This window comes from Centroberyx affinis, unplaced genomic scaffold, assembly GCF_046629955.1.
Source record: "Centroberyx affinis isolate AG114_WGS23_722 - 3 ecotype Tasmania unplaced genomic scaffold, CSIRO-AGI_Caff_v1 ptg001157l_1, whole genome shotgun sequence".
Lineage (NCBI taxonomy): Eukaryota > Metazoa > Chordata > Actinopteri > Beryciformes > Berycidae > Centroberyx > Centroberyx affinis.
Genome location: NW_027279689.1, coordinates 13,403 through 27,903, shown reverse-complemented (window position 1 = coordinate 27,903; position 14,501 = coordinate 13,403).

Below are 14,501 nucleotides of genomic sequence, written 5' to 3'. Positions count from 1 at the left end.
TCAGCTGGTTCAGTTCGCTTTCACAAAGCCAAAAATCAAACAGGTTGCCAACCTTCCCGGATTGGCCAGGAGACTCCGGTTATTAGCCTCAGTCTCCCGGGATGGAAAAAATAAATTCCCAGAGATTTTTTGACGGCTGAAATTATAAGAATGTGTGCGCGTGTTGGGTGCGTCGTGTGCGTCCACTGTGTCGGATGAAGGTTATTTTCATGACTTTTTGCTGGGCTGTGCTTTTTACATATTTACTGTGTTGGTTTTCTTGGTTGTAGGTTGCATATTTAGCAACTGGCAATGTGTGATGACGGTTAACGGGACATGCACGTTGCGCATTTGGCATCGCGTAATGGTGAGAGGGACAGTTTTTGGCATTTGGCATCGCGTAATGGTGACAGTATATGGCAATTTGCCAATAAAACACATGTCAGGAATGACGTAAAGTGCAAATTTCCATAGTAGACGATCCTATTTTTCTAGTTTTGTATGGTAACGTTGTGTGTGTGTGTGTGTGTGTGTGTGTGTGTGTGTTTGAGAGGGGGAGAGACAGAGAACTGACTGATGCTGTGTGTCATTGTGTTGCAATAACAATGGACATCATATTATTATTATTAGTTTTTTGTTTGTCTAACCGCCCCCCAATAAAAAAAATCTCAAAAAATCCCCCCCAAAAAATTGGCTCCAGTAATTTGGTAAACATAAAACAAAACCCTCGCAACTTCTGCCTGTACCATCATGGAGACTCTAGAGGATTATGCATATGAACGCCTGTCAAGAATAAAATAATAAATAATTTAATAATACAGACATTTTGAGGAAGTCGCTGCAATCAGACAATCTTATCACAGAAGAAGGCTGGCTCTGATGAGATCCTGTCACGACTTGTTGGCATTTGCCATACTGGACGAGTGAGGTAAGTTGGTCCATTCTAGAGCTGACGATTGTAATCATGCAAAAATCCCCAAAAGTTGATTCATGCGAACACTAGTTTCACCAGTCACCAAAACAGGATGTGATGACGTTGTTTTTAACCAATAAAAATCAGATTAAATGGTTCGCTTCCTGAGATTGGTTCGAATGGTTTTCTCACCAGAAATGAACCGCTCCACAGTTCACTTGGAAGCGGCCTGAGACCAGCTCTTCGAGGTGGACCAGAGAGCGGTCATTTGGTCCACACCAGCGATTCAAACAAACTAAACCAGGCTGGTGTGAAAGCACCCTAAGTTTGCGGAGGAACTCCCTTCTCCCATGACTTTTTGAAGGCTGTGAATGCTGCTGATGATTAGATCTTGTATACGTAGATCAACAAAGTCTGTCTTGGTGGAAATATAGGTAAGTATAGGTCTACCTGCTGTAATTTCCATGTGTTCTACAGGTGAAGTAAACTGTCAGCTATTTGTCACACACAGCTTCAAAGCCAAATGTCCTCAGATAGTCTTCACACAGTCTCACGTTGGTCTCATGTTGCCACATTCAACAAATCTGACATATGGGTGAATATTTGGCTTCTGTCTGTGGAGCACAGCAACAACAAGGATAAGACAATTTATAGTTTCCAAAAATTCAACATCCTTCAGTGTGGAAATGGAAACTCCACTAAAGCATCACTAAAATATCTGAAAAGTATGTTCATTGTCAATATTCAGCATGCAGTTTTGCCAAAAAAACTGCAAACTAACTATCAACAAACATAAAAAGGTGGGGGAGGGCATAAATTAATGGGCATAAATATAGCCATGGTGTTAAAGAAAGACCACTGGACGCTGCTGAAAAAAATCTGGATAAAACTAACAATCTAGGTCTATTTTGATTCCCAACTGTGAGATCAAAAATTGCCATTCTTTTTAATATAAAGACAGAATGAAGAAAAAAACAGACTCTTCTTACTCAAAAACACTGAATCCTGAGCAACAGGTTGCTTCAACACCAACCGACACCCTCAGCTCCCCTCTGGTACCCACTCTCATCCTCCATCACTTACAAAAAAAACCCTTATGCAACCTGATACCGTTTTTTTCCCCTCCTGCTTTTTCTCCTTTCTTTCTTTTCTCAGCTTGAAACAACAAAGACACCGGCAGTGCAGAGTTGAGGCAACGCTGTCCCTTTAACAGTCCTCTTCCTGTTCTGAGAAAGGCTCAGGAGCTCTCTCTCTCTTTCTGTGTATGTGTGTGTGTTTGTGTGTGTGTGTGTTTGTGTGTGTGTGTGTGTGTGTGTGTGTGTGTGTGTACGCGCATGCTTTATGATCATATCGTCACAGGAGGGAGAGGCAGGAGAGCCACAGCTAGCTGCACACTGGAGCTCTCTTGGTGACCATCCACCATCGCCTGTTGCTGTTTTTCGTTATTGCTTGCCGGCTCTCTCTCTTGTTCTAATTTTTGTTGCACACTCTCTCTGTCTCTCTTTCCCTTTGCTCTATCATTCTATCTCTATCTTTCCATTTATTTCCTTCCAAACCTTCTTTCCTTCTACCAAACACTATCGGTATGTTCAATTATAGTTAAGTCAGTTAGTTAAGACAAGACAATTATAGTTAAGTATTTGAACATCAATTTAATATTTGTGTCTGTGACTAACAACTCATCTGACACTACTGTATGTGAAATGTCCTGATGCAGTAAATTTCAATCTGCTATTTGAAACAGGCTAAAAAGAAATATATTCAAATATCATTTGTTTGTTAGAACCAACACCCCCCCCCCCCCCCACCGACCCCAGTTGCTTCCCTGCTTCCTCTCCCTCCATCTCCATCCCCCCTGCAGTGCACATGTCAGTAATTGAGATCTGCTGAATCTCTGGCGCTGCTGCTGTGAGATCATGAGTTTTGCAAATACAGGCTACTTTGTTTGAAACCTACATTTCTACCAGATTAAACAATTCTATACCCTCGAATCAGCAGAACATTGTTCTTTTGAGAGCCATTGTTCATGTTCATCGGGACATAAAAATGAATGACAGCTGGGTTTGCACAGCCCGGGTTTCATTTACTTTCACTTTGAATGTTAACTCCTGCTGACGAAAATTAAACGTTTTCACTTGTTTAACTTGAGCTGCCTAATGTCCCACCATAATCGCCATGATACATTAAACAAAAACAGGTCATTAATTAAGCTAATTAGAAGACAACTTCACATAAAACATGGGGCGTATTAATATGAACACTGGCTCTTAAAGCATTAAGGAGTTATAGTAGTTTCAAGAAAAATCCGTTTTTCCTCATTGACAATACAGGAAGGCGCTCCAAAAACTAATTTGATCATCTACTATATAGGGGGAACCTGTATAAGTATGAAGTTTCTATCATGTATTGTCCTAGAGTTTACAAGTACGTGTCCACACACACACACACACACACAGACTGACAGATGCCACCATGGCAACATGATGTCCCACATACCGTATACCATGGTGGTTGGACATAAAAAGACATCAAACAGAATTATTGTGATGCCTCCAGCCAAATATAGCGCGCTATGCTTTATGGGTTAAATTGACTCCTGTATAATCTGACAGGAGAGACGCTGAAATCTGCAGTGCTGTTCATAGCCCACACAGGCTTAGACCTTCAAGTGCAGTGGGATAGTGAGTTCACATCAATCTCTACACTTCATATCAATGTCTCAAAGCAAACGTTGCTTGATGGATGCAGACGTGGATATACCGTTGTCGGAAATCTCTTGCTGTGTTGTTTGTTACTGCCATTCGATTCGTTTCTCAGCAGTGTGTTGGATGCATGATGGAACGATAGTTAAGTATTGTAACTTACTGTAGTACTGTAGTTCTATGATCACAGGCCGAGCCCTCTAACAGGGCTCTGTTGGCTTAGCCACTCATCTAGTCGCCTCAGCGCACTGAAATTTGCATGCACGTGCTCAGCCAATCAGGATGAGCCTATACACCCTCTATGGGGCCTTGCACTATAAATGTCGAGCGGCCCCTCATTCAGCATCCACTAAGTCTTCAGTGACTCGTGGAGCGGCAGGGCGAGCTGTTAGAGGGCTCCACCTGTGATCAAAGAACTAGAGTTACAATACTTAACTATCGCTCTATTTCACACAGGCTTCGCCCTCAAACAGGGCTCTGTTGGCTTAGGGGCGAAGCCCGAGGACTTCACTCCCTGCCGAGACACTAACACGAACAACATGCTGTGTCATAGCCTGGATTGACTGTAACAATGCAATAGGTCAGCCAGATATGGTTCCACACACACCCATGTCTATAGAATGGGGGCATGAAAAACCAACGCTACACTTAATCATGACAAACAGTAAGGTGTAACGCTGGCCAACCCAGTGGCCGGTCTCCATTGAGCTTCAACATGAGAGACTCAGGCCTAGTAGGTCATTTCTTCACAGGTCTCTTGTACCAGTACTGAGTACAGAACCAGAGAAAGACCCAGACACATCCAACAGATAGATCCTCATGAATGGACAGGGTGTCGACCAGGACGCCGCTGTGCAGAGATCCTCCACACCTGTTCCACTGAACAGTGCCATCGACGCAGCCACACTCCGTGTCGAGTGCGCGTGGATGGCTGCAGGAGGGTCCCTACCCGCCAGCACATAAGCCTGTGATATTCCCTCACAGAGCCAGTGGGCGAGTTTCTGCTTTCACATGGGCTTACCAGCTACACTGTCTGCATAGCACACAAAAAGTTGCTGTGTGCGCCTCACCATGGCTGTGCGTTCCACATAACATGCCAACGCACGCACAGGGCATAAACGGTGCAACTTCTCCTCTCTCTCCTCACCATGAGGAGGAGGATAGAAAGCCTCCAGCTGAATCGTCCTAGACCGAAAAGAACTATTGATGTTCTTGGGTGCAAAAGACGGATTCTGTCTGAATGTGGTGCCACTCAGGTCCCCACGTATCAGCAAACAGCTGGGATGGACCAAAAGAGCGCACAAGTCACTCACTCTTTTAGCTGAGGTCAAAGCAAGCAGCAGAACCGTCTTGACCGACAACAGCTTAAGAGAAGTCTGCCTAATCTGTTCAAAAGGCTCCTTAGACAGACCCTCCAAGACCGAAGGCAGTTCCCACTGGGGGGAGGTGGAATGCACCACTGGGCGTTTTCTCTTAGCCCCCTGCAAAAAACGCTTCATGAGGGGGTGGCCAAAAACCAACCTCTCTCCAAACCCCTCATGGCAGGAAGAGATTGCAGACACATACACTTTAATAGTGGAGTGCGCCAGCCCCCTTTCCAGCAGGCACTGAAGGAAAGAGAGAACAGATCTAATTGAACAGTTCAAAGGATCGATGTTCCGCTCCTTGCACCATTTCTGAAAGCCCAACCATTTAGCCTTGTACCTATCAATGGTGGATCGAGCCCTCGCGCCCTGGATTGTCTGCACCACATCCGTAGCCAGTCCAGCGCGCATCAGTCTGTCCCTCTCAGGAACCAAACCCTGAGAGGCTGTCCCAGGCTGGGCATCGCGCCTATCGCTCCATTCGACAATGACCCCCAAAACTGGGGAACTGTTCAGGGCGGAGCCACCAGCAGCTGTCTCATGTTCACGTACAACAGTGCCGTTGTGTGGTCCGGGGCCACCAGAATGAGCGACAGTCTCTCCACTCTCACTCTCGCCAGCAGTGGAGGAATGAGATGGAGGGGAGGAAAAACATACAGCAGCTTCCCTGGCCATGGCGCGTGTCCGAACGCGTCCACCCCAAATGGGGGAGCATCTCGGGGAAACAGAGAGAACCACAGGAGACAATGGGCGTTCTGCCAGGTGGCGAACAGGTCCACTTCCGCCCTCACGAATCGGGACCAAATTTGGGCCACTATGTCGGGATGTAATCTCCATTCGTCCTCCAGGGGCCCGCCCCTCGACATGAGGTTGGCCCCCGTGTTCTCCAGGCCTGGAATATGCAGCGCCTTGAGAGAACGGAGGTGCTCTGTGGCCCAGCGCCACAGGTTCTCGGCAGCCTTTAACAACGGTGCGGATCCCACTCCGCCCTGTCTGTTGATGTAGGCCACCGTCGAACGGTTGTCGGTCCTCACTTGGACATCCTTCCCCTGTAACAGAGGCAGGAAGTGCTGTAGGACCAGCTGGACTGCAGTCAACTCTAGTAGGTTGATGTGCTGGTTTGTCCCTGAAGGCCACACACCATCGACTGACTGCCTCAGGCAGGCCTGCCCCAACCCGTCAGGGAGGCGTCTGTGAACGCTGACATGTAGGAGGTCACTCTCCACAGTGGTGTTCCCTCCGCCAGTATTTGGGGGGTCCCCCAATATGCCAGGTCCTCCCTGGCTGTTGGGGGGATGGTTACCATGTGACGTTTGTGACGTCGTGGATCCAAACGCAATCTGGCAAACCATCTCTGAAGGCGTCTCATATGGAGCAGCCCCAGTGGAACCACAGGGTGAGCCGCCGCCATGAGACCCAGGAGCCGCATGACAGTCAAAGCCGACACTGTTCTGCCCTGTCTCGCCCGCCGAACCGCCTCCTGAGAAGTTATGATCGACTCTCTCACTCCTGTGAATGGGGGCGGTACGCAATGAAACTGGAATGAATAGCCCAGTCGTAACGTCTTGTCCATCCATTCTGTCAACACACATTGGGTTCACCACTCCTGATAAAATTCTGTCAGGGGGCGAGCAGACAGCTGTGGAGCAGAGGAGAGAAATTCTCTGTATGCAGCCTTGGCCCTCGCCGCCGCCGAGCTGCCCGGTAGGGGCAGAACGGCCCATGGGGGGCCGGAGGCAAAAGGGCTGGAGTGGCTCGGCAGCCAATGAATGGCCCGCCGGCATCTGAAGCCCCGCCTCCACACTTGCATAGCCGTTGTCTGATGCCGCTGCTATTTGCTCAGTGGCAAAAATGGCATTAGAATCAGCAAACAGCGTTCTCACCATAGACTGTGATACACAGTCCCCTTTAACGTCCGCTATTCGCTTCGAGGCGGAGTAGGCGGCAGAGAGGGAAAACGGCGTTGACAATGCTGTGTGAGAAAGACTGTCCTCACACACGTCCGCTTGCCTCTGCAAGGCAGGCAGGGAGGCAACGATGACGTCAGCAGAACGGTCCAATGAGCAGGGGAGCGGCGTATTTTGAAAACTTGTCCGCTCTCGCTCCGCATACACATCTAGGAGTAATCAAGCCTGTCGTCGGAAACGAGAGGCGGGGGGCCGACTTCTCGTTCGAGCCAGACGGGCGACTGCTTCCCCGTGCTTCACGAAGGATCTGCCGTCTGGAGCTCATCCTGCCGTCTGGAGCGCGTCCAGCGGCGGTGGCAATTCCCCTGGTTAAATTGTTCATCTGTCCCGCAATACAGGATACATGATCCAATTCAGAAGCGGAGAGGGAGGCTTTCCCAGTCGACACGGTGGATAGGGACACCCCCAACAGCCCCAGGTTGTTGGCCATGGCTGCCATCTGGGCTGCCAGGTGGAAAAACTTGCCATAAAATTCCACCGTCTCCTTGTCTCTGGGTTGAGGAGGAGCATGTCTCCTGCTGCCAGACCAGCTGGTTGAGCCAGGAGAAAAATGAGCGGCCAGCGCATCATCAAGTGGGGGAACACCAGAGCAACAGAAAGTGCTTTTCCCGTGGACATGGGAAAAATCAGAGAGGCCGCTCAGAGAGATCAGAGAGATAGGAGCCTTGCAGCGGAGCGGCTCCTTCCAGGATGCTTCCACAGCCGCCCAAACCTTGTCCAAGGCGGGAGCGACGAAGATCGGCTTGGTCTCTGCTGCCCGCCGACTCCCTGGGCCAGGCGATCAGCGGTGTGAGGGGGTTTGGGGGGCGGAAGCGGGAACCCGGCGTTCTCAGCGGCCGTCCTCATCACGTTGAGCAGCAGCGGAGGTGAAGGATGCAGCCGTGATGGAGACGGAGGAGATGTTGTCATCGCTGTCCCCCGGCAGCATCCCTTCTTCATCCTCCGCCACCAGGGGAGGAGCGCTGTGACAGGGGCGGAGGAGCAGGGCTCGGCGAGCCGCCGCCGGCCTCCGCCTCACTGTCATCACAGCGGAGCTTGATTTCAGGGGAAAGCTGATGCTGATAGCGTTCGAAATGAGCCCAACGGCATGCCGGCATCTCACCCTGGAGAGAGCCCTGCAGTTGCTGCAGTCCGGTGAGTCAGAGACACTGTCCGCTTCGTGTTCCGGGCCGAGGCACTCGAAACACGTCTCATGCGGATCCGTCGCCGCGATCAGGCCGGGGCAGCCCAGGCAGTCTTTAGTGATGTTGGTCTCAGACGATGCCATCCTAGGCAAACTTGTTCGTCAGGCGCTGAAGAAAAAGTGGATGCTGAATGAGGGGCCGCTCGCCATTTATAGTGCGAGGCCCCATAGAGGGTGTATAGGCTCATCCTGATTGGCTGAGTACGTGCATGCAAATTTCAGTGCGCTGAGGCGACTAGATGAGTGGCTAAGCCAACAGAGCCCTTTTAGAGGGCGAAGCCTGTGTGAAATAGAACTTGTGTGGTACGTCTGCGTGAACGTGCGCGGCATCAGCTGAGGTAAAGGTAAACATCCAGCTAGACAGGGAGAGATTATCTACGAACAAGAGACATAACCATGCTCGTCTGGCTAGGTTACTATCACTGTCTGGGGAGATGTGAAACAACATAGGCTATTCATCATCATTTGAATTTGTATTCTTTATACTCTATTTCATTGGTTTCATAAAAAGTCATCTGTTTATATCTATTTATTTAGGGCGTCAGTGCAAGAATAAACACTGATAACACTAAAATACATTTTTGCAGTCTTAGTCAACTAAGACTATGACTAATCTTAGTCAGACTTGCCCCACCCAAGTGTTCCATTCCATGGAACACTTCCATTTGTTTTCCACATTTGGGAGTTTTTCCTCAGGGGTTTTGGCACTACTGAGTAGAGGTGCACAGAGATGTCATTATCTGTATCTGTCTCTGTATCTGTATTCAGATAGAAGACCGGAAGTGGGCGTGGTTTATACCGGAAGTTACGTTAAATCAGGCAAATGTTGTATTTTCTCACCTAATATTCATTGGCAATGCAATTTTTGTGCCTTCAAAGCATCAAATTGATTTAATATTGGCATATAATTAATTATGAAATATATTTCCACATCCTCATACTGTACTTTTCATCTCTCTCTTTTTTTTTTTTTTTTTTGGTGGTAAACCTGTTGTGGGAGGAGACGTTCGTGAGGGGCTGTTGTGCAATCATGAACTGATTGTCTACAGCCATTCGGCTGGGAAACTCTGCATGAGACTCTGGGGTTAAAAGACAGAGCCAGGAGTTTTTTTGTTGTTGCTGGAGAGCAGTGTTTGATCCTGCGAGCTTGCAGGATTGAGGGGAGGGTGCCGTTCGCAGCTTGTAGTGCTGCCGGCAGCGAAGACAGTCAGGTAGGGGAGCCGTTCAAGAGTCAGGAGGGGAGGCTGGTTGCCTCCTTTAGTTAGAAAGGGCCGGGGACTTTAGGAGGGTGTGCGCTCGCCTCTGTTCTCCAGTTCCATGTTCCGGCGTTCGGCCTGCTGCTGTGCGCTGCCAGCACTGTTTGAACAAAGTCATTGTTTCCCCGGGGAGTCGGACGGTGCTACAAGCTCAGACCCTGGGGGTGGGTCTCGCCAGCAGGGCGAGTTAAGTTTTAACCCTTATTACTTCATTTGTGTTTAGTGTATGTGTAATCTTTGTATCCCTTCCCTACCCTTGTCTGTCTTTTGTTAGGTTGCGACAATTGGAGAGGAAAACTGGGAGGGTTATTGTGGGTGGCCAAACCACCCTAGGATTGGGGATCCATCTCACTGCCCCTATTTGGAGTGCGTAACCAGGGCGCTGTGGGTAGCCCTTTAGTGTGGAGTTCAGGGTTGCGGTGTATTCGCATGCATTGTGTGCGGTCTTTCACGTGTGCTGTGTGGAATCCTAAGAGTGCTGTATTGATTCATCGGAGTTTGTAGTGGTTTGCCTAAAGGCAGTGGATAGAAACACCCATGTTAGGTGTAGTTGGGGACTCTTGTGATTCACCCGTTATTTCCTCCTATGAATTTTAGGCTTTCTAAATGAAATAAAGACGTATCTATTTTTCCATATTCCCGAGTTGTGTCGTGTGTTTCCGGTCTCCGACAGAGCCCTTTCCAGGCTGGTTTATTACATTATTTTTAACTAAACTTTTTTAACTAAAGTTTTATGAACTGTCTGAACCCCACCACCACCCCCCTTTAACTGGGGGACATTGAACAATCAGAAACTGAAAAAAATGTTTTATAAATCGAAAGATTCTGTTTTGCATTGGAAATAGAAACTATTTACAATAAAGCTATATATTCCCTTCAGTTGAAGGGAATAATCTTAAATTCCAATGATGCTGCGTTCGCGTTTCTTGATGTGTTAACGTTACTGCAGTTCGCTAGGGAAACGTGAATTACTACTTTACAACTGAACTTTTTTTTGCCTGTTTTTATTTTTATTTTTTTTCCCCTACTGAACTAAGTTTGGATAGACTGCAAACCATCTGAACCCCACCACCACCCCCCCCCTAAACTAACTGGGGGACACTGACCAGTCAGTTTGAACTAGGAAAATGAAGCTTTATAAATCAAAACAGTCTTTTAATGAAATACTTGGTAGGGTGTTAGTGGACGCTAAGTCAAAATTCCATGAAACCTATGGCTGATACATAGAGCATGTTACATCTTAAACGGATGAATATTGATTGAAATACAAGGTAAAACATTGTTTTTTTTCAATATTTCGACTGGGTTTTTTAAATGGAGGAAATTAACACATACAGATAAAAACGACATGTTCTAAGCTTCATTTTGATGTATAGGTTGCGGAGGTTTGAAAGAAATCCAGCTGCCACACCAAGCTTTAGTCCCGCACATGATGCCTCCTCCTCCTCCTCGATGCGAGAGTTTCCCTGAGTGACAGCCGGGAACGGTTGGCTCTCAGCCCGCTGCCTGCTTTACACTGACTCAGTTGGGGCGACTACAGAATATAGCGATCACTTTTCAATAATGTGTAGTAAATGAAACGACTAGTTAGTGAAATCAAAGTCCTATGTTGCAAACAGAATGGGCATTTTTATCTTGTGGCCATCCACAATGATATGAATCGATTTGAAGAAACATAATGGCTGACGCACAGACATGTCAATCACAGACATGTCATGGCTTTTTTTTTTTTTCCGAATAACAAGCAACTTTGGGTAGAAGAAATATCTGTTTCCATCGCATTGTGCTTTCCTGAATAACGTATTCGGATTCGGGTACATCCCTACTATTGAGACATTTAGACTTCTACATGGCAATGCAATACATGTACCACACACACACACACACAAACACTGCACTGCACGTCAACATCTAGGTTGCAGTACATATTAAGATATACAGTATAGCCTACTCAGAATCACCTCTACTATATGGCAAAAGTACACACGAACACACACACACACACACACACACAGGATTGCTTCAGTGATAAAGTGAAGTCTGACAGCGCCCACCACCCGAGGCAGTTAGGCCCAGATGAACACACACACACCAGCGCATGTAATCCGAAACAAAACTGCGACTGGTTTCACTTACTATGGAGAGAGACTAGGCCACTGCCACTGTGTTCCCTTAGGAGTACCAAGTACAAATGACATTTGAAATAAGTAAGAGAATGGTAGTTGATTATAATTGTTTGTGAATTTTAACTTTTAAATAACTTTTATCGTTTGAGGAGAGGTCAGGCCTCTGTCAAGGGAGCTCAGCTGTCCCCTGCTCTCCTGTAATTTGAATCCTGATGATGTAACCTAAATGCAAGTGAAGCGCCTAGCCGCCAGAAGTCTGTTTGACTTCTCTGACATGACACAGCAGAGGTTGACCCAGGCCTTAAAAGCTGACCCAGTCTTCAAATAGCCTAACCCCCTTCAAAACTTCTGTTCAAAGCCGAGCCGAGCCTGAGGAACACAGATCTTTGTAAGCCCAAACCTAACTAAAGCCTAAAGCTGCTAACTATTTTGTAATGATGAATTTGTGAATATTAGTAAGCAGTAATTATTACTAGTATTCATTATTTTTCAACAATATTTTTTTAACACAAGCCTGACCTAAACCCAAGCAATCAAGTGAGAGATGAAATACACAAGTGTTCGTTGTAAGTTGCTCTAGATGACAGCGTTTGCAAAAAACCCAAAAACAAAACCCAAAAACAAAAACAAAAGAAAACAAAAAGTGAAACATGTTGTCCTCCATGAATGATGCAGGGCCAATTAGTAATAAGATGCATCATCCCTCTAAGTTTCATCAGAATCGAACGGTTGATGTAGGAGTTACGGCCTTTCAGAGTTTAAAATTTAGAACTTTAAAGTTACACTAAGCGATTTTCCGACCACTAGAGGGTGACAGAAACCACAACACATTTTGTTAACACACACAGTAAAGCTACTGGCCGACGGAAGCCCTTAAGGACAAACCGTGCATAAAGGCTAAAATAAACATACCTACGGAGAAGTCTCACCGGTTACCAGTCTCCGCTACATGTCCCACAATGACAAGTGAACCGGTAGGTAGCAAGTTTACTAGTTGAACAAGTTTACTCGCTCACTTCATCGATTCTGCCATTACGAGAATTTTTTTCAGGGAAGGGAGGGGTAGAGCGCCACTTTCAAACAGCGAGGGAGGAGACAAGCTAGTTTTAAAAAAAAGGAAAAGCCACTGAATGGGTCCAGAGGAGCTACAACTCGGGCCAAATTTGACAACAAGCTTTGGAAAAGAGGTGAAAACAACAACACAGCTGGCCCCTGTGTGTATATATTTATTTATATCATTAGGTCTCACGGAAATCTCCACGTAGCACACGTTAGCTTCAGGATTGGTTATAGGGTCTGAAAGGTTTTTTCAGGTTTAATTATCATGTCCCCCATCAGGTAAATGTATTTCTTTTTTAAACCCCCTAGTGCAAAGATGCATCATCCCTCCCTCTTTTGTCAAAGTGATGTGAGATATGTGACATATGACATTTGACAGGCAGACAGATGGAGGGACGCTGCTTGATCCGTCGTAAAGTTTGTCACAAAGCTCAGATTGGTAGTCCAATGTGAGGGTTAACAGAGGGATAGAGGTAAATGAGGTGATAACTACAGTGTGGGAGTTGAGGGTGGTGACAACAGTCCAATCACCAGCAGACGCCTATCAAATGACAGTTCAGCTCACTGTGGTGTTTGTCTGTCTGCCCTGAGGATGAACACTTCAACACTTCTGCCCCGTCTTCATTCTGATGAAATTACATCACATCACTAATGAACAGTGTGTGTGTGTGTGTGTGTGTGTGTGTATGACACCACTGATTTCCCCAACAGTTCTTTCCATGGTTCTATGGTTCGATTAAATAGCACAGAGACTTGACTGACTGTGTGTGTATGGCTGTGTGCATGTGCACGTGTGTATGTATGTGAGAGTATGTATTATGGATGTATGTGAGAGAGACAGCATGCATGTTTATGTGCATTAATATGAGCTTATAAATTTGGCTGAACAAAAGGCTTTATGTGTGTTTGTGTGTGTGTTTGTGTGTGTGTGTGTGTGTGTGTGTGTGTATGTGTGTTTGTACCCTTGGTGCCCTGGATAGGTAAAGACTGTTGTCTTCCTTCATGAGTGAAGGGAGCTCGATGGCTGTATAAGAACTCTAACAGTTCTTATTCTCTAATTATACAACAGGTAGTTCCGACCAAGCAATCTGATTGGTCAACTAGACATTTAGAACGTGATCAAATCAGCATGACAGCACACCTAGCTGTGCGCATCACTAAATATTACTCCGCCATATATTATTATACAATATATTTAAATATAACTCTGTTCAGCCTTGATGTTACTCGACGCTCTGGCATCCTCCATCAGCTCTGCCAGTGAGTCGGTGACACGGCGCTACTAGCTTAAAAATACATGTGAAGTTCACGGACGTAGTAGCTAAATCTGTCCATGGAAAAATTATTTTTTTCAGCAGATATCTTAGTTACAACAAGATTGAGCTAGCAAGGCAGTTTTGTGTATATATGTGTGGTATTTAATCAGTTTGGGAAATCCCACGATCTCTAGAGAGCATTAGCTCAAATTGGCTGGCTGACTCAACAGGGAGTAGAAATCGTCTCTGTTGCTAGGTCGTTACTAAGGGTCGGCCTACTTGCTGGAGTAGTAAACTAGGTTCCATTACATAGGAGTCTACTGACGTGACTGATTGTTTTCCAGTTATTAGTCAGACCCCATGTATTTCCAGGGAAATGGAGATAACACTAGCAAAAAGTTTTTTATTTTGAGAGCGAATTGCCGCACAATATGAATATATTTTGATTATATCTTTTGTTTTGTTGGTAACTGTTGTATAATCGCTTAATTCCACTTCCATTCCTCAGTTTTATCTTTCTGCTTTTATTAAAGGTGCTACATGTTGCATTTGACATCAGCTCCCTGATAACTATTTAGTAACATTATTACTTCATATCCATTACAGTCGATAGCTGCATGTAAATAGTCAACTGACATTATAGAATTATATCGACAAAAGACAAAAGACAGAGACTGTTTACAGTAATGTTAGTAG